This window comes from Felis catus, chromosome E2 (genome assembly GCF_018350175.1).
Source record: "Felis catus isolate Fca126 chromosome E2, F.catus_Fca126_mat1.0, whole genome shotgun sequence".
Taxonomy (NCBI): Eukaryota; Metazoa; Chordata; class Mammalia; order Carnivora; family Felidae; genus Felis; species Felis catus.
In genome coordinates, this window is record NC_058382.1 from 40386306 (window position 1) to 40404437 (window position 18132).

The following is an 18132-nucleotide window of genomic DNA, read 5'->3' on the forward strand; positions in this document are numbered from 1 at the left end:
CTGAAGGAGGCTCCAGGCTCTGAGCCATCAGCACAGAGCCCGACGTGGGGCTCGAGCCCACAAGCTGTGAGATCATGACCTGAGCTGAACTCGGACGCTCAACCAACTGAGCCACCCAGGCGCCCCTGTCCCCATTTCTGTACATGGCTGCTCATTCTCTTGAAGTGTCTGTGCCTATCAAAATCTGACATAATAGTTTTTCTTATGTATTATTACTTTTGTGAATATTTTCTCAGTCCTTCCCTACTTGGCCCTGATTATGTCTTCTTATACAACCTAGGTTGTCAGTCCATATGACAGCTGCTGGACAATTTTCACTTTGACTTGATGTTCACAACTTGAGTACCTGCCTTTGTGAGTTAGGAAGTCTATGTGTAGCACTGTTCTGGGTATAAGGGATATGATGGTGAATAAAGCAGATACTGAAGCCCTTTTGGAGCTTACGGGATAGGAATGGATATGGCTCAAAAACACCAAAAAATTATGGATCATTCATTGGTCTTTTCATGAGTATACCAATTGATATGAAGTCATAGTTCAGGAGCAATTCTCATAGCATACACAGGGTGTACTAACTTAGCTCACTGAATCAAAGAAATTTCCCCAATGGAAATGCTATTTAAGTCAAGACTGAGGGAATGAGTATATGTTACCAGTTAAAGAGGAGAGAACCATCTTGAGGGGAAGAAGAAAATGTACAAATACGCTGTTTCCTTTATTCATGTACAAATATTGATTGAGCACCTACTTGATGCTGAGCACTATCAGATACTAGAAACTAACAAGTGACCACGTTAGGAAATTCCCAGCTCCTTTGAAGCTTAAATTCTAGTGGGGAATACAGACAGTAAGCAAGTAAGCAAATGAGGAAATTATGCCACTTTGGTCACTGCCTTGTATAATGAAGGAAGTTTTCTTGGGGTCATGTGATGGGTAATTTCAGGAGAGGAAGAGGAGGGGGGAAGCAATATGAGACAGGTGAGTCTGGAAAAACATTTCAGGCGAGACGAGTTTGAGCTCAGAGGACCATGAGCTTACAGCATGCATGTGAACCTGGGAGAACTTCATTGTGGTCAGAGGGGAGAACCTCAGAGGCAGAGAGGTGTGAGATTCCTCTGGAGATGGAGGTGATAACAGAAGCTGCAGACCTTTTGGGTACTAGTGAATTTTGAACAATATCTTAAGGACAATATTATCCATTAAAAGCTGTTAAACAGGAACATCACATGATCATATTTATGTCTCAGAAAGTAAATAAAGAGGATTTTTTGTAGAGCAGGATTGGATGGTAAATCCTCTCCTACACCACTAATGGGAGCTTGCCTACTAGACACTGGTTGTCTATACTACTTAAACTGAATGTGCATTTAACCAGGTGGCCCATTAATTCCATCCCGAGGTTTATTACCCAACCAGGAATGCATGCATACATGCACCAAAAGAGATATGCGAGAAATTTATAGAAACATTATCCTGTGTGAGATCCACTGGGTTTTACATCCCTGTACTTTCCCTTGTCACGGACATGTGGACATGTGACATCAGCGAAGGTATCTGCCTTTAAAGGGCCTTGTTTTCCTCAACTGTAAAATGATCAGAATTGTACACACCTGATCTAAAAACAAACCAAATGCACATCAAGAGTAGCTTATATAATTAACTACGGTATAATCACATAATGGAATATTTTGCAGCAATGAGAATCAACAAATTACCACTGCATAGAACATTGAGGAATCTGACAAAGCATTGAACAAAAGAAAAGAGACATGAAAAACACACACTGTATGATTCCATTTATACAAAAAATTTGAATCCGCATCCATAGTGTTTGAATTCAGAATTGTCTTTGTGATAGAAAATGGAAAGTTTTGTGTAGGTGACTTCTGGGTACTGGATGTATTCGATTTCTTAGTCCAGGAGAGAGTGTGTAAGTTCATAATGTAAAAATTCACTGAGTTGTATGATTGCTATTTGTGCTTTTTTAAATTATGTTTTTATAATTAAATTTAAAAGCTTAATAATGAGGATACCTGGGTGGTTCAGTCAGTTAAACGTCGACTCTTAATTTCAGCTCAGGTTATGAAATCACAGTTGTGAGATTGAGCCCTGCATCACACTCCATGCTGAGCATGGAGCCTGCTTAAGATTCTCTCTCCTGGGGCACCTGGATGGCTCAGTTGGTTAAGTGTCCGACTCTTGGTTTTGGCTTAGGTCATGATCTCAAGGTCAGTCAGTTTGAGCCCCACATTGGGCTCCAAGCTGACAGTGTGGAGCTTGCTTGGGATTCTCTCTCTCCCAGTCTCTCTGCCCCTCCCCTACTTGTTCTTTCTCTCAATAAGTAAAGTTTTTAAAAATTTAAAGGGTTTTCTCTCACCTTCTCCCTCTGCCTTTTCTCTGCTCACATACTCCCTTTATCTCTCAATAAATCAATGAATAAAAGCTGAATATCACAAACAAAAAAGATGGCACAAATGATGACAGTAGTCCAGGTGAGGACTGGTTCTAACCCAAACCAGAATGTATAATAATAAGTAAGTAGCATAAAAGGATATTTGTGTGGCAGCGATAAAGCTTAGTGATTGATCCATGGGGAATCAGGAGTCATAATTTTCACAATTTTGGCTTAAACTTATTCCTCCTTCCTTTATTGCAAGCTTCTGAAAGGTGCATCTATAACTTGTTCCTGTTATTCTCAGGGTGCCCAGCATGACAAGTGGCATGGAATGCATGTGCAATAAATGTTTAATTAATAAATAAATGTCACACATTCCATTGAAGGTAGAAGTACTTGGTGAACAGGGGATAAAAAGGAGGGAAGCAGGGTGTGATGCTGTAGCAACCGGTCGTTATTTCAGACACAGAGAAAGTGAATGTCACCTTGTTTGCAACAGCCACATCACTGACCCCCCCCCCCACACTTAGGTCTCATGGAGACAGCAGTGAGTCCCTCTACAGGGTGGGAGACCATCTCTTCACAGTCAGCAGAGATCCTCAGCCTTTTAAAGTTTCCTGTGGAAAGTCAAGATGAAGTAAAAATAGCACTGTATTATTCTGACTGATGGGAACAGTTGCATAAAGGTTTCTTGTTAAACGCATCAAATATTACCCTTTGTGTGACTTTGGTTTAGTTTGCTAGTCTGATTAAATTCCATTCACCAGCAGAGGAAGTGATTGGTACTTGTATGTCTGAAGCTGCTTTGAATCTGGCCGTCCTAGACAATGTGGATATTTCTGGAGGGACGGATAGGAAAGCCAGGGCTTAACAACTGGTTTATAAGTGGTCACTAAGAACAAATAGAAGTTGAGTTGCAATGTGGAGTCCTGTCAGGTTCAGTAGCACTGCATGCATCTAAGCTGTTTCACGTTGCCCTCTTTTTCCCCCTGCATATATAACGCTTCCAGCAGCCAATCCTCAAAACAGTGTACTTTTCCTTTGTAGTAAGTGCAAGTTTTTCTACGATATATTAGATCCCTAACCACTTTCCTAAAATGCGGGTACTTGGAAAAATGAACTGTTTCTCTTAAGATGAAAGAATCTGAAGATCTTGATTCTAAACAACACCTGTTGTCCCACCTGGAGCAATAATGCCATGGGATTTTGAGTGAGATCCACCGGGTTTTACATCCCTGTACGTTCCCTTCTCCTGGACGTGTGGACATGCGACATCAGCAAAGGCCTTTAAAGCCTTTAAATGGCCTTGTTTTCCTCAAATGTAAAATGATCAGAATTATACACACCTAAAAGATCTTTTTTAAGTGTCCCAACATTGAAATGACACATATTTAACCTCTAAACTGATTCCCTTGTACTAAGTATATACTAGCTTCTTTTGCCCCTATTCTCGTATTGGATTATGACTCACACATACGGGCAGTCTGTTTTCTCCTACATCAAAAAGTTCTAACTTGTTTCACTTTGGGAATATTAATATTAATTTTAAAGTTTTGCTTCCAGTTATCATTTTCTCTTTATCAACTATCAGTCTTATTACTGTGTTTCAGTGGCTGTTGGAATTCCTATTTGTTCTTTTTCAATCTCCTGTGAAATTGGGTATCTGCATTTACGGGAACTGTATGTAAAGTAAGAGCAGAGTCTGGCTTACTGCCCGAAGTGCCCTCACGAGTGCTTACTTGGACTCTTAGAGCTGTTCCTTCTTTGCTATTTCTCTTTGCTGTTCAGAGCTGAAATCTACATCCTTAAGGATTCTTATCAAATAAATGAGGTCTTGTTGATAAGTTTTGGAAATTTTTCATTGAGTCACATGTATGTGCATGAGTGATAGAAAGCCTGGGTAAATGTGTATAAAGGGGAAGGACATATATTCTGAAAATAAAGTTGGATTTGTTTAGGGGGATGGACACTCTGCTGTACTCATTTGGGGGAGACACCAAGGTTAAGAATAAGTTCACATACCTACTCCATAAAACGGCAAGAGGCTGAAACCAGTTTTACAGTCAGGGGAAAATGAGCCCACAAGAGGTAGTTCAGTAGAAGAATTTGATCGGGGCACTAGACACAAAGATGTTGGAAAACCTAAAAGGCCAAGGGCGTGGGAGATAATGAGGAAATCAGGATAGTAGCAACAACTGGAAAGTGCTACCGCTCCAAGGAATAAAAGAAAAAATGGCATTTTCTGGAGCACAAGATATGGTTTCACTTAATGGGAGCTTTAAATCTCAGTGCTGGTGGCTCCCTATCTGGGAGTGTATGCAATAATGGAAAATATATTCCCTTCCTCAACAGTGCCTCCCAAAGCATAGAGAGAAGGAGAGATGTAGGCTATCCTCTTCCCTTACCTGATCCTTCAGTTTTCTCCCAGGGTGTCCATTGCCTGCATAGAACCACATGTTGGCTTTGTGAATGTAATTTGCAGGTATTATAAAAGAGCAGGTGAAGAGAAAAGAGCAGATCTGAGAGCAAATAGGCAAATGGTCATCCTACTTAATTGATTGTAATCCAGGGGCAACATTTGAGCAAATTCCTATGGGAACTATGTGTAAATGACCCTGAATTTCAGGGAAATGAGGTGGCAGAATGGATATAAGGGTTGTCTCCATAATTCCTCACAAATAAATAGTTGTTTTGGATGTCTATATAGTGTACACATTATTCTTCATCCCCTTGGTGTGGTCAGAGCTCAATTCAGGAAGACAGGAACTATGTTTATGACCTTAGTTCTATGAAATAATTGATATTAGCATCTCCTTGTCTGTGGATGCACTGAGAGATGTGTCTGCTGGTCTACAGCCTCTCCTTTCAGATTCCCAATCTCTACCGTATGGATAAAGCCACAAATCTGGCACAGCACCCAGGAAAAGCAATTAGTTCATTTAAGACACATTTAAATATGTTGAATAAACAATTTTGTGTCTTCTATGGGGCCTATTACACTTGAGCTTGAGAAGTACTTATTAATAATTTTTGGTTAATACCTACTTGAAGCACTCTAAATTAGCATTTCAAAGCAAGGCTGAGTCCAAAGGGTAGAGGGTTGGCAGGCGAATGACAAGGAAAACTGAATCTCACCATCCCTTTAGAAAGTTGAGGTTTATAAAGCCTTGGTTTTGGCATCTCCACTGGAAACTTATACTTGGATAACCGTCTAATACTAAGCCAGTTCTGAATTTGCCCAGGATTTGGAAATGATACACTAAATTAGCATGATATTGTTGGAAAGAAATCTATATGGGCTTGGAGTCAGAAGATACAGATTCAAAGCCAAACCTGCCTCTATTAGCTATGTGGCCTTGAGTATGCCACTGTTAAGGTTTGCTGAGGTTTGGAAGGTAGGGCAATGGGGGACGCACGTGTGCGTATATGGAGGGTGGTAGGAGGTGTGGGGGTAGATTTATTAAGGGTAAAAAACAAAAGTATTTTTCTACTACAGTGGGCATTAACCTTTCTGTCCCTGGAAGACACATTCAAGGGACACAGAGATGTACATTGAAATACAGCATTTGCTACAACTAGTTATCACACCAGCTTCATCCTATCAGACTTGGTCTTAACTTTTTTCTTCAGGGAAAATGTTAGCTGGTAAGCACCTTTTACAACATAGTGATTACACTTAAAATCTCAGGAGTCAGACACATATAGGCACAAATCCAGGTCCACAACTATGAAACCTTACATAAGTTACAAAACATTGTCAGGCCTCTGTATCCACATCTGTTAAAGAGTAATAACTCTTACCTCAATGTTGTCTGCACTGAATGAGGGGGAAAATGCATTAAAGCTCTTAGGACAGCACATAACCCAAAGCCTCAGTCATTGCTGGAAATTATTATAGTTGTGAATTATTACTGCTTAATCAATGTAATTATTTGTATCCAGATCATGGTCTCAAACCATCTAGCCATCTCCTGTGTAATGCTTTCACCTGGAGTATATTTCTGGCTACTATATGATTCCTAGGTTTCATACATGAAATATAATAGGTCCTTGGGAGCCTCTCTTAAGTCTAGTCTCCACTCAGGTCCTAACTATTTCCACTCCCTTTCCAGATATCCAAGCTGGGCTCCTGGGAAAGAACTATAAAGAAAAGGATCCATGGCAATGTAGATTTAACATGAAGAAATATTCAGGAAAACACGGTAGGATAGTGGGGAGTGGGAAGAAAGAGATCACACAAGGATGTAGTACCAAACAAAATTCCAGGGAGGGAAATTTTGGCTTAGTCCCACATGTGATCTCTAGAGACAGCATGTATTACACACAGGCATACACATAAAGTGCCTCCATGGAAATACTGGAATTTCCCCAAAAAGATGTCAACATAACTGGCTATATTCGTCATTTATTGGTTGAAGTCTTCCCCAGGCATTTGAAGTTCTTGCTGTACTAAAACAAGATGACATCCTTGTACTGACAGCCTGAGGGCAAGCTTCCTACCAAGAAGGAAAGAGGTTAGCTGTTACTGGTGAAAGCACACTTGGAATTGACATACAAAAGTAAATCTGAAGTATTCTCACCACGCAAACACACACACACACACACACACACACACACACACACACCGTTAACTATGTGAGGTGATAGATATGCTAATTATCTTGATCGTTGTAACCGTTCCATAATGTATAGGTATATCAAATCATCACCTTGTACACTTTAAATAGACACAATTACATTTTTCACTTATTCTTCAATAAAGTTTAAAAAGGGGCTAGGGTAAAGGGATCTATTGGAACCATGGCAGCATCTTTCATGCTATAATGCTAATATTAAATAGTTACCCTGACCATAGCACTTGGCCTTTTATACTTCTGCTTTCATCTTGTGTAGCTGAGTAAGGATTATTATTCTCCATTGACATGACAAAGAGAATTTCATCTAATATATGTGCATATGTACACACGCATAGAAGTTAATATCTATAAATTTATGTTTAACAATCCATGATATTTTGGTCTTTCCATTAAAGCAAGTCATTTGATGGGATTTATACAAATATATTTGTATTATAGTGTTTAAAAGTGAAGGAAAAGTATTTGATAAAATTTAGTTTTACTTTAAATATCTAAATCCCTGCTGAGTCATGAGAGCTCAGTCATCAGAAGTTTGTGAAGACGGGTTGCATAGAAAAATCCCAAAAGAGTGAAAAGAGTATGCTTACCTCTCCTCTGAGGGAAAGAGACACTTTGCTAGCATTATAGCATAATAGTTGCTGTAATGATGCTTATTAGAACTCTTCTCCATAATACCTCAGCCACTGTTGATTTGCAATTACACATGTAAACAGCTGAGTAGAGAATACCTGGATTTTTGCCATATGTTCTTCTCTCTCCAGCTCCTGCTGATCAGTTGAATCTCTCACAGCAAGGAATGGATCAAAATTGGACATGGATATAATGGGCCTTGGAGTTCCCCATTCATCAGTTGCTAGAATGAGGAAAGAGTTGAGAAACACCTAACTTCCTGATGTCCATTGATTCTGGCATGCACAAAAAGTGAACTGTAGTAACCAGGGTCATATAAAGCTCCTTTAGTCATCAACACATCACCTTCTCTCATGGGAAAAGAGAACCAGACAGTGGGATCTTGCTCCCTGACTCCTGGAACCCCAGTCTGCCTTTCTTTTCATCTGAGTTAAGATGTTTTGGTTGCCTGGATACAGCTGAGCTTGTGAAAAAATGTCACTGAGCTGCTGTCATGATGACCATTTTATTACCATGATTTATAAATGGATTATCTGTGAAAATGGCTCTGGTTTTAATCATGCCCCCTGCAGGATAAGGTCTGTTCCCATTGGCTTGTTTCAGTGACAGATCCAGCTACCCTGATATTTTACAACAATTGGCAGCTGCTTTACTGCAAATGATATCCATCCTCCAGAAAGAATTAGTTAACTTCCAACAGCATTAACCTCAGCATGTGTATTCTGCCCACACTCTCAGTCTTAGTTCAGATTCCTTCTTTTGAGGCATTGAACTCCCCTTCAAACTCCCCTAGTTTTCCATTCCATTTTCCTCTCATTCTATTTCAAGAAGGAAGCAATCCACAACAACAAAGTGTTTCCCCAGTGTTCCACATATGGGAATAAGCCTTTGATGTTTCATAGCAAATGGATTTCAAGTGGAGAATGGGAGAAGAGGCACAATTTACTCTTTTTTGTGCTTCAGCAAGAGGAAATGCACCTGGAATCTATCATATTATTGCTATCAATTGATTGAGTCTCCATCACATGCTGATAGCATTTTCTGTTATTGATTTTAGTTCTCAAAACAGTCTTTCAAAGAAGGGATCATCTTCCTCACACACAGTCACCAAGGATTTGCTTTGTTAAGTGACATAGTTAAATGACAGAAGTGACTATTTAATCAGGTTTCTAGGATCCAAACCTTCACTTATTTTTATTATTCTAATATTTGCTAATGTTTGCTTCATAGAGTACTAGGCCTGTATGATCTCCAAACCTCTACATCCCCCAACACTCTCTCCAAAAAGGTGAGGAAGGAAGGAAGCAAGGTGGAGAAGGAAGGAAGGAAGGAAGGATATATCATTGTGCATACTAATATTCTAGAAGTTCTGGGTGGCCCTACTTTCTGTAGATCATTTTCATTTAAATTTTTTAACGTTTATTTATTTTTGAGAGAAAGACAGAATGAGTAGGGGAGGGCCAGAGGAAAGGGAGACATAGAATCTCAACTAGGCTCCAGGCTCTGAGCTGTCAGCACAGAGCCCGAGATGGGGCTCGAACCCACAAACCATGAGATCATGACCTGAGCCTAAGTCAGATGCTTAACCGACTGAGCCACCCAGGCACCCCATGTAGATTGTTTTCTTTAAGTGATCCTTTCCCAAAACTTATTCTACCCTGAAATACCTGTGTGATTAACACTTGTAAGCAGAATCTTGTAGGGGAGGTTTTGAGGAAAGCTCCTCTAGAATAGGTTTCAGTGCCTATGTATATGGATTTTTTTCTTCTTTAAAAGTTTATTTTTTTGTAAGTTTCGTAAGTTTATAGTATCAGTAAAATGCATAAACTGGAGCATTTCTTTCTTCCTCTTGAATACTCTTTTTTTTTTCTCTCTCTTCCAGCTCCTTATCCTGCTGCTCCCCCTACTTCTTAGGTATCCTGACCCTCATCATTATCTTTTTTTGTTTTTCTTCATCACTGTCATGCCCTTAGTTGAGCACCAGTGCTATGTGAGTACCAGGTTTTTCCTCATGTCATCCTAACTCCTTAATGAAGATCAGGGTGATTATATATTTTCCCAAGATCACACAGCTAGAAAGTGCCTGAGCAGAGACAAATCTTTGAATACTTTTGAAGATTTTTTTAATGGTTTTATTTATTTTTGAGAAACAGAGCACAAGTGGGGAAGGGGCAGAGAGAGAGGGAGACAGAGAATCCAAAGTAAGCTCCAGGCTATGAGCTCTCAGCACAGAGCCCGACATGGGGATCGAGCTCATAAACCACGAGATCATGACCTGAGTTGAAGTTGGACATTTAACTGACTAAGCTACCCACGCTACAGAATCACTTTTGATTCTTGGCTACAGAATCACAAGAAAGTTGGGCCTACACACTATTTAATCCTATTCTATGCTTTGCTCTTGGAAAATCGAGTCTTTGAGGATTTAAGAGCCAAAACCCAAATGTCAGAGCTAAACACCAATAGAGTGATGAGTAGAACCCAGGTCTTCTGATCATTAGAGCAAATCTGTTTCTGGAAGCAACTTAGTGACACTCCTGGCAACATATCAAATAGATTTTCTACCACCTCCTTCTCATTTTAAGAGTTCAAATATGTGAATCAGGTCATCTAATGTGCGATATGGTTGGCACTCTAATGAGTTTTATAGCTAAATGGAAACTCCGCTTTTAATTAACTAACAGTGATTAGCATATCAGTTACTCTAACTCATTACAAACAAATTGGACCAAAAACCTGACCATATGAGCATGAAATAAGCACTATTAAATTCTATTTAGATGGGGATTCAATGAAACTGCTAGTTCTACTATCAAAAAGCAAAATTATCCTTTCCTAAGATTTAGCTTGGAATCAGTATTAAAAACTGCCTCTAGCCTTTTCTTAGGATAGTCTTCTCATCTCTGTGGAATTGTCTGATCACCTGAATGATAATTAAATAAAATCAAAATGTTTAAAATCTTATGTTCAAGCATAATATTTTGTCAGACATGAAAAAAAATCAATACATCATAAAATGTATTTGTAAGATTTAAGATTTTCTTTAGGAATGAAAAAGGGAATTATAGTCCTGTTTCTTTAGGAAACACAGATACACACAAATATGATTTACATTGACATATGTTTCTTTTCATTTATTAATACTAGTTTTTTAGAAGAGTTTAAATATTTTCCTTACACATAGTAATGCCCTCTAGCATCACAAACTTGTTGTGTATTATTAATTGTGTCTACTGCTGAAGAGCAATAAAAAGGACAGAAAATGCCTAGGCCACTAGAGGATGATGAGCCAAATAAATGAATCCAGATTTCAACTTGTGGCGTGATGACAGCCAATAGGAGCATATTTGATTTACTATGTACCTGGATGTAGGAAGGGAAAAAAGAATACATGACTTTTGAACTCTTGAGATCTGTTTAAAGCCTATTCCTCCACTGACTCTTCATCCTTTGGTGAGGTTATTATCTGTGAACCTTCAGCTTTGGTCATGAGAATTCACAGAGATTGCAATTTCTCTCTGATAGTTTTGCCATGTAAATTAAAGATAATTGAAGTTTCTAAAACAAGGTTCACTCAGTAGGAATTCAATAAAGGGTGTGGTATTATGCTATCTTTTCCTTGACACTTGCATAAAAATGATATTACAAGGCCTTTGGTGTCCATTGGTTAGGAGAGAAGTGCCTAGGGGTTGAATGTTTGAGGTCTTTGTTTAAGTGTCCTTAGAGTTTGGGTGGACAGTTGATACCTACAGGAATCCAAACATACTTGCTTTATTCATGAGCTATAGTCTTAGTGTGTGCTAATCAAATTGAAATCATTGCATTATATTTTAAGCTATTATAGTTACTTGTGAATAAATCTATGATTGATGAAACCATGCCTGTTACAGATAACAGTCATGGAAAAAATTGAGCTAAAAATGAACAGCCCTCAGCAGATTATCATCTTTGAAAGAGCAAAAGCAGGACAATTAACGAAAGTATCATGAGATGGTTTGAATGTATGACTGTGGTTTAATGGCATGTTCTGATTTCTAGATTGCTTTCATGTCAAATGACACCAATAAAAATAATAAGTAAATAAATACATGAACTACCTGTATACATACACAAACACCCACACTCTTTAGAAAATATGACTTGCAATTTGACAGTTATTATACACGAAATTGAGAATTATGTCTGTTATTATTCTGAAAACAGTAGCATTTGAGCAGGATATCAGATTAAAATCCCTCATCTTCTCTTTGTCAAGATGCTAACAATCTTATACCGAAGAAGGAAAGTCCTTAAAATTAATAAAGCAAAAGGAGAAGGGAAAGAATAAAGTGGAAGTCATTTCTAGTGTTACCAACTTAAAATCTATTTGGTCCAAGGCAGTGTAAGATGGTAAGTCCATTTACATAGAACCCAGACAGTGACTCAGAGGCTAACTGTCCTTTTGGATCTCAAACCTGCCTATAGCACTATTGATTCTTGGTGTTAAAGTTTACACACACGCGCGCCCACACACAAGCGCGCGCACACACACACAGTATTCATTTTTCATAAAGAGTATTATAAACTTGTACTTTAAGACAATAATTTGATTCACTGGATTTTAAAATATAAATTAAAATTTGGATCCTCCTAGAAATAACTTCAGTGTTGCTAAAGATCATGGTTCTGATACATTACAGTAATTGCCATGTTTTTATTTTATATCTCTTTCCATATATAAATTATTTTATAGTTTCAATAATTAAAATTAAGATTTTTCCAATTTTCTTTCATTTTTTCAGTTTTTAAAAATATTTATTGGGGCACCTGGGTGGCTCAGTCGGTTGAGATTCCGACTTTGGCTTAGGTCATGATCTCACAGTTTGTGAGTTTGAGCCCCGCGTGGGTCTCTGTGCTGACAGCTCGGAGCCTGGAGCCTGCTTCGGATTCTGTGTCTCCCTCTATCTGCTCCTTCCTCATTCATGCTCTGTCTCTCTCTGTCTCCCAGAAACGAATAAACGTAAAAAAAATTTACAAAAAAATACATTTATTTTTGAGAGAGAAAGAGTGCAAGCAGGTGAGGGGCGGAGAGAGAGAGAGGGAGACAGAATATGAAGCAGGCTTCAGGCTCTGAGCTGTCAGCACAGAGCCCGATGCAGGACTTGAACCTGTGAACTGTGGGATCGTGACTTGAGCCATAGTTGGATGTTTAACCGACTGAGCCCCACATTTTCTTTCATTTTGTACTTTTCTGTATCTTTTCTGTCCCTTAAATTAGTAGGATGTTAACCCTTTATAGAAAAAGAGGTTTGGGTGAGTACTGATTGAGAATCTATAATGTGCCAAGTATGGAACAAGACATGTGATGGTAGTGATTTTACTTAATTTTTACAGCCATCCTGTGAGATAGGCATAATTTTCCTCATTTGGCAGGTGAGTAACCTGAAGCCCAGAGTGACTCTCTTAGACCGGTGAGTCTGGCAGAGCTGAGCATTGAACATGAGTTTTAGATTTTACAAAACGTCAGTGTTTCCACGCTTGCTCTTCTGGATGTCAGAGATCATAATTTCTTTTCTATTTAATTTGTCAGTCATATGGAATGTCTAACTCAGTGTTTTCATAGAGCCTCAATAAATGCCAATTAATGGTGACAAAATAGGACTAGATCAATGAAATCACCATTAAAGCTTGGCTTTGTTTTATTGGTGAAGTTAATGAGAAACTGGAGTGAAAAAATCAATATATCAGCTCTTCTGAATGAGAAACTCACGTGGAAACTTGGCAGTCATACAGAGGAAGTTCTTTTACTGATACGATGTAGGGCCCCTGTGGGACCCAATTTCTCATTTCTTTCATGATAAACACCTAGCCATTCTGACATCATCATCAGCATAAGTTAATGATGCTGATTCCTTCTTCATTGTCACTCTACTGAAGGTCACCAGAAATTCCTTTCTGGTCCAGAGAATCCAGCGAACCTAAGAAACCTTAGAGCACTTCTTGGAAATTTTCTCTCGTGGGTTCCTTTCTTTGGAAAACTAACTTTGCTGTGTTAGTGGCAGAGATATTTATTGTCAAAATGATCAACACATTGACTGTCTCTGCTTGTGATTTATTTTGAAAGATAAGACATTATTTTAGAAAGTAATGCAAATGCCACATAAGCTGATACTTTAATCATAAACACACACATACACACACACACAGAAAAAGACGCATGTTTCTTTACTGACACCACTTGAAATGTCCTAGGTTTAACCATGTTAACAATCTTTGAAGCAGTAAAACTTTTTTTTTCAAACTCATTAAAATTGCAATATGAATGCATGGAAAATATATCTTTGCACATAGGATTTTGTTCTATTCCTGGAATAAGCCTGAATTCTCACAAAGTCAGTATAATTACACAGAAGGCACATATGAATGTACGTGGCTATGATTATCCACTAAGTTTGAGATTTCTAAACAACACGTGCACAGTTCTTTATGTGGCAACACAGAGCAGGGAGTTATTTCTTACAGTGAAATGGAAAGATGGGGACATGTTAATCACCAAAAGGAACAAAGAATAAATGAAACAGCTCAGCTTCCTCTAAGGACTCAGGCACTTTTGCTGCATACACTCTGAAAAGTTGAGCAATATCTAAATCTACCTGAGCTCACTGTCTTAGTTAAGCACCATAAGCTTCTGGGTAACCCCAGGATTTTAGGCTGAAAATTATCTTTATCTCTTCTCTTCGCAGTTTTGAGTAGTCTAACAGCATAGAAGGACTGTACTGTGGCAGCTAGAAGCTCTACAGAGCTCAGACTCTGAAGTCAGACCAAACTTTATTACAGCCTCAAGTACTTGCCAATATTTTTTAAGTTGACTTTTCACAATGTCTCTTTCTCATCAAAAAATTGCTCAAAATATTCCCTCTGCATGCCAATAACTATAGGTGAAATTCCAAGCTCATTTTCCATCTGTATCTTACTTTTTTGTTTTGTTTTATGATAGAGGTGAGTAATGATAGTTACTTCACAAAATGATCTAGAAGTTAAATTATAACATCATTGTTAAGTCCTTACCATAGAGCTTGGTGTTGAGCAGAGATTCTTTAAAGTTAAGAGGTGCCAGTAGTAGAAGTAGAGTACTGCTAGTAATGTCATTATTAACATATGTGTACACAACACTATTGTTTCTTCTTATTTATTATTTTTATGATTTATGAATAACCCTATTTCTACTGGTAGGTTCCAACAGAAGGAAGGAATTGAGTATATATATGGTCCCGGAATCCCATTTTAAGGCAGCACAGTGTTTCACTACAAGTGAGCATTGAATGCAGAAATACCTTAGAGTTGAGAGAGAGGCTAAGTGCCTACCTGTTGTTCAATGCTAATATGCCCCCATACTAGACACTTTTACTACTTTAGACCCTTGTGTTTTACAGACAGCTTTCATCAGTTTTTAATTGACATTGTGTAAATGTCCCCAGAGACTACAGTGGATTATTCTTTTAAAAAACCAGGTGGATGTTTATTAAGATAAAGTATTACTTTTCCAAATAAATATATTTAAGAATGAGGCAAAAAAGGAGATACGTACCAAGTATAGATAAGAGTCTATGAGATGGAATGTTTAGAGAATACCAATCAGCACAATAGATGTCACCCATAGTAAGGCAACTGAAATGATAAAGGATTAAAACATTTGTACCATTGGAAGAATATTTAAAGACCTGTGGATGGTTCACTTGATGATGAAAAACGAGAGCAGAAAAAGGAGCTGGCTACACTTACGTATTACTTTAGTAAACTCAATCATAGTTGATATTAATCTGGCAAGCACACTGAGAAGCAATAGAAATTTGGTCTAATACAAGAAAGAATGCTTTAATAGGAATATCTACCCATAGATGTAATGTGCTACTTCAGAAAGCAGAAAGCTTCCATCAACAAAGTTATTCTAAAAGTTAAATATTCATTGTTTATAAATATTCTGAGAAAAAAATACATATGGCAGAACACCGGAGAAGCAAACCATCAATCCTAGATGTCCTTGAATGCAGGCCTGATGGGTTTGGATCTGAGGAGTGGTAGTCATGTCTCCCTGGCAATTATAGTAGATTCTTGTGTTATAATTTTCCAGTGAGATCAACTGGAACTGCATTTTCAAGTTCTAAATATAATTTTAGACTCATAGACTTTTGAAACTGGAAGGAACCTTAAAAATAATCTAGGCCAGGTTCCACAGAGAGGTTTTGCCAGCATGGCTATCTGGGACAGGATGTTGAAAAGGAGCCTGAGACTATGTCCTGGTTCTGCAGAGAGAGTGCCTGATGCTGCAAGAGAGAGTGCCTGTTCCATTAATAATGGCTGCTGTGGACTAGGGACGAGACCAGCAGGATCAGTGAAATGTTCATGTGCACATATCATCATTGCGCAATCTGTGCTGCTTCCCCGTCTCGTAACAGGCTCACAAAGTGCCAGAGAATTCCCCATTGACAATGACTAAATCATGGAAGATGGCATTAGGTTTTATCAGGTATCAGTAAATTGACCCTACAGTATTCTATCTTTTGTTAGCTCTTTTTCAAGTTTGTGCACCCCATATAAACAGAACTTGACAACAGAGTGCTAATTATACGTTTGCATGCTCTAATATCACTTAACTGTCATTAATAATGTGTCAGGCACTGTGCTAAATATTTTCCTGTATTTATTTCATGTGATCCTTATAACAACTTTCTGAGGTACATTTCCATTTTGATGACTCCCATTTTACAGATAAGAAAACTAGACCCAAGGATGCCTGGGTGGCTCAGTCGGTTGCAGACGACTCTTGGTTTCTGCTCGAGTCATGATCTCGCGGTGTGGTTCGAACTCCGCATAGGGCTTTGCACTGACAGTGAGAAGCCTGCTTGGAATTCTTTCTCTCTCTCTTCTCTCTCTCTGCCCCTCCCAACTCATGCTGTCTGTGTCTCTCTCAAAATAAATACATAAACTTAAAAAAAAATAAAACTAGACCCAACAAAGTTAAATATCTTGCCTAAGCCCCCGTGATAAGCAATAGAGCCGGTTTTTAACCCAGGCACCATAGACCCAGAGTCCCAGCTCTTAACTGCTCTCTTGTCTTGCTTTTACGGATGCTTGTTCAGCTCACAAATAGTGATAGAGCCTGTTGACAATACGTGAAGGGTATCCCTGGATGTATCAATGGGATTCCACTATATGTTCCAGTGTCATACTATCCTTACAACACCTTAACTGTCAGAGAAAGACATCGGTACAGACACTCAGAAGAGGCTGCTGATCATTGTCAAAATACTTTAAGAATTTAAAGAAATGAAATTCCCAGCTTCTTCAAGCAAAATACAGGCGACTTTCTTAAGGAAACAAGACAAATGAAGAGAAGACCAATTCTAAAATCCTTTGAGATTTTACGAACAAAGACATTAACACAATAGCGTGTACCCTCTCTCCTTTTAACATTCACTTATTTCCTTAAGAAGAAATCCTCTTTTTGACCTGCTGTGCTGCGAAAATTATTTTTTAAGTTCTTCAAAGAAATAAGCAAAATAAGCAGTTTACAATAAAAAAAACTTTATCAAAGACACATGCCTTAACCACAGCGTTTCTCTAAATTGTATGCAACATTCTAATTACAAAGAAACCCAGGTTTTGTTAAGTATAGGCTTTTAATGAAAGAAACATAGTCATAAGACTAACTGCAGCTGTTGAGGAAAAAAATAATAAAGATGGAAATAATAGGGCGGACTGGAAAAGAATGAGAGAAATCTGCTTGCAGTAAGATTTGTGGATCTGTGCCAGCAAAGTCAAAGGGAGGAGGGCTCACAATCCAGCATCCCCACCCGGGTTTGAGGACAGTATATATGTGTGCTTGTATAAGGATGTGTAATCCCCAGTTTTACTAGCATCAGTTTCCTAGCATCAGTTGGCTAGTCAAACTCAAGCATGGGATTGAAGAATCCCTACTCATTCAAAGAGCAATATTTTCAAGGGTATGAGAAGCTAAGTCACTTCATTTTCACAAGAATCATGAAGAGATTTTTAAAAAATTTGTCCTGAGTGGAATACTTAAAGTCATCAGAAAACCCAGTTGGACACAAATACCATCAGAAGGAAAGCAAATAAGACAATATTTATAGGAGTTACAGGAAGGATTATAAAGATACTGCTTTAGAACACCAGGAAGTGCTACAGGAAAACAGATACTCAGTTTTGAAGAAAAACCACACTTTTACTCACAGGCAGGTAAGTTTAGTTGCAAAATTGCTTGGTGCAGTTTTATTTTTTTATTTCTCAAAGCAACTAGCATCAAAGTTGAAGAAGAAGAAGAAGAAGAAGAAGAAGAAGAAGAAGAAGAAGAAGAAGAAGAAGGAGAAGGAGGAGAAAGGAAGGAAGGAAGGAAGGAAGGAAGGAAGGAAGGAAGGAAGGAAGGAAGAAGAAAAAGAATCTCACCCAAATAAATACATTTGGAAAAGAATC

At 38.4% G+C, this 18132-nt stretch overlaps 1 long non-coding RNA gene and 1 other non-coding gene across 2 annotated transcripts in view; one reads left to right on the top strand and one right to left on the bottom strand.

Moving 5' to 3' along the window:
* LOC123382277 overlaps positions 1-18132 on the top strand; it is a 514364-nt gene that overhangs the window by 163505 nt on the left and 332727 nt on the right. The window lies entirely within an intron of this gene.
* TRNAL-UAG lies at positions 9183-9267 on the bottom strand. Its single transcript has one exon. It is a non-coding gene; the product is annotated as a tRNA-Leu (tRNA).